Here is a 3,379-nt window from a genome sequence, read left to right as displayed (position 1 = left end):
CCACATCTATCTTGTATGTATGTATTGTCTCTTCTAGCAGACTTTGAGGTCTCTGAGGACAGGGACCATTTTTGTTTTTCTTTGCATGTAGTAGGCTTGTTGACTTTACTTCTTTTCTTGTAGTGAGGCACCTTCTCTGCAACCAATAGAGACTTGCCTGGAGGTATTAAGAGGTTAAGTAACTTCACCTGGGTCCCACAGTCAGTTTGTGTCAAAGGTGAGATTTGAATTCAGATCTTGATGACTTTGAGACCATCTCTTTGTCCGCAATGCTATGCTAGCTCACTAATCAGTAATACTGATTTTTAAAAATTTTCTTGCTGTTTTTTGTTAATTTATTTTTAAAGTAATATTACTGATTTAAAACGAAAATGAAAAATATGGCAGCTAGGGGGTACTGTGGATAGTGCACTGGGCCTAGAATCAAGAAGACCTGGTTCAAATCCTGACTTAGATACTTAATAGCAGTGGGATACTGCCCAAGTCACTTAACCTCTGTCTGCCTGAGCTCCCTCCCCGGTAAAATAGGGATCATGATAGCATCCACTTCCCATGGTTGTTGTAAGGATCAAACATCCTCATGTTTAGAGAGTGCTTCACAAACCTTGAACTGTCATATAAATGTTAGCTAGTAGTTAGATATTTCAGAAAAGACCTAACCCAACCCCGCCATTCATTACAGCCAAGCTCTGCCATGTTCATCAGATGAGAAAAACTCATTTTTTCTCCCCAAAACCTGAATTTCAGATACCACATGAGTCTTGTTAAATGTCTGAGAAATGTTGTTCAACATAATCTTGGGTAAGCAGACAATAATAGTAAATGACATTTATAGATGAGTGGTGTGCCGAAGCTGGCTCCTATCACCTCCCAAGGGCTGGTGGTTAAATTTTCATTGTCAGCATTTACACCTCAGAAACTGGCAAATGCTCCAAACCAAGACTTGATTTATTATTTTGTTGATTGTTGATTTCTAGACTTAATAAAGTAATAGAAAGGGGCAACTAGGTGGTGGAATGAATAGAGCACCGGCCCTGCAGTCAGGAGGACCTGAGTTCAAATCCAGCTTCAGACACTTAACACTTAAGCTGTGTGACCTAGGGAAAGTCACTTAACCCCAATTGCCCTGCCTTCCCACCTCTAAAAAAGCAAAAAGAAAAAAAAGTGAAAAAAGTGATGGAGAAAATGTAGCTAATGCAGATTAAACTTAAAAATGTGTCATATAGATATACTGCCCCCCCCCCCCAAGCTGGTTGTTAAACATTTATCAGCACACCTCTAGCTTTAAGGTTTGCAAAGTGCTTTATATATTTTGTTTGATCCTCACAATAGCTCTGTGGAGGTAGATACCACAAGCATTATTATCCCTGTTTTACAGATGATGCTGAATGACATGAAAAAAACCAGATTCCAAACCAAGACTCTCCTTCCTTCAAGTCTAGAACTATCTGTACTATTCTCTACTGGCTCTTTCTAATGTGATGAAAACCATCAGTATGTATAGTGCCGTCCCTGGAACACAAAAGGCTCCTGGAACAAGCTTAGGAAACAACACTCTGAAATGTTGCCAAGGGAACAACAGTACATATTGGGGGGCAACAGCTGAAGAAGAGAACTCCTGGCAGGTAGTTGGCACCATGCCATCTTTGGCCACTCATTATTATAAATTAGATGCCAAGTTCAGTCGTCCTTCCATTGCTAGAATGTAACTTCCTTCATTACCCTCTCAATGTTGGCACTTGGGGATGAAGCCCTAGTCACGTTGCCCTAATTATGGGAGGTAAATCTGCCGCTGTTATATTACTATGATAACAACCATAGACTCTTGGGCTTAGGAGGAATCTCAGAAGTCTTCTAGTCTAACCTATAATTGAATAAGAGTCCTCTCTAGGACTTACATTGCAAATGGTCATCCATCCTTTTCTCAGAGACTTCCAATGGTATATAGAAGGGTGGAGATTAAGAGAACAAAGGGGGCAGGACATGGTTTTGGTGAGCAAATAGTGATTTTTCACAGTATTGTGTTGGGAGAAACTGTGAGTTAATACTTTGGGGAAGCTGTGGTAGGAGGAAGAGAAGTAGGAGGCAGTGTGGTATGATAGAAAAAGCATTGGTGCTCGAGTCAGAGGACCGAGGTACAAATCTCCCCTCTGACAGTCAGTATGATCTTGGATGAGTCTCTTAACTTCATTACACTTTGCTTTTCATATCTGTAAAATGAGGAGCTAGGACTGGATGGTCTCCGAGGTAATTTCTGGTTATAGATCTGTGATAGTATGATCTTTGTGTAAAGGGGGGAGCATGTTAGAGCATCAGGTCTTAGGTCTTCTGCATCCAATTGCGCTTGTCCCTTCCCATCCAGGAGTGATCAGGAGGTAGTTATGGTGTGATGAGTCCCAGCCTTCCCACTACTTTGTAGAATCTTCAGCTCAGCACCTCCTCAGTGAGTGTATCCTGGTCTTGGAAATGGGGACAATGCTATCTCTCCTACTCTCTTCCCAGAACCATTGGAAGGATCACATGAAGTCACTTAGGGGAGGCAGAAGGTTTTCTAGCAATAATTATAATTGGTCTTAACCGTCTCCTCCCTCTTGTTATTTCAGAGCGATAGTGGAGACGGATCCAGCTCCATCTGCCTTCCTAATTCTCGGTGGTAGTTAATTGCTTTACTTTTTATCACCTGTCAAAAATGGGGTCCTATGAGAATAAACATGAGTGGATGAGCTATAAGACACGTAGAATGAGAGAAAAAATGTGGAAAAAAGTTTAGTGGAGTATGTCTGTTCTATATTTTATCTCCTCTTAAGAGAGCAAGGCGGTGGTTTTGCATGTGTACAGCTTAATGTCTCATCTTGCTTCTGCACAAAGTTAGGGGAAAGCAAGGGGAAGGTGGTAGAGGATGAGAATGAGAAGGGATCCTTTTCTCCTACAAGCACCTTGTGACCTTGGTGGTAGCACACAGATATGCCCTCAGGCCCCAGCTACTAGGATGGGGGGTGAGGGAGGGAGGCCATTAGATAATCTCTCCTGTTAATTGGTTTCTTCCATTCTCTAAAAGAAGTAGAACAGTGGGTGTCTCTGATTCCCTGCTAGGGTGGCCAGCTGCTTATTGATATACTGATTATTTCGAGGGTGCCCAAAAGGCCCCACTCTCCCCCAAGTGCCTCCCTTTTCTGCTACCGATTACTTCATTTCACTTAGCAACAGATGCACTTTTCTTTCCACAGTCAGAGACAAGGTTTGTAGAACAGAAGTCCCTTTGGGAGAAGAAACACAGCAACATACACTCACACTGAGAGGTAGATATGGTTATTTGGAGACTTTTGTGAGGGGGGCTGGCAGAGGGGGGTAGGAGGAGGGAGAGACAGAGACAGAGAGA

The sequence above is a fragment of the Petaurus breviceps genome, unplaced genomic scaffold, assembly GCF_028583685.1.
Source record: "Petaurus breviceps papuanus isolate PSGF00001 unplaced genomic scaffold, PetGlider_PUasm1.0 131, whole genome shotgun sequence".
Lineage (NCBI taxonomy): Eukaryota > Metazoa > Chordata > Mammalia > Diprotodontia > Petauridae > Petaurus > Petaurus breviceps.
Note: the sequence above shows the minus strand (reverse complement) of the source record.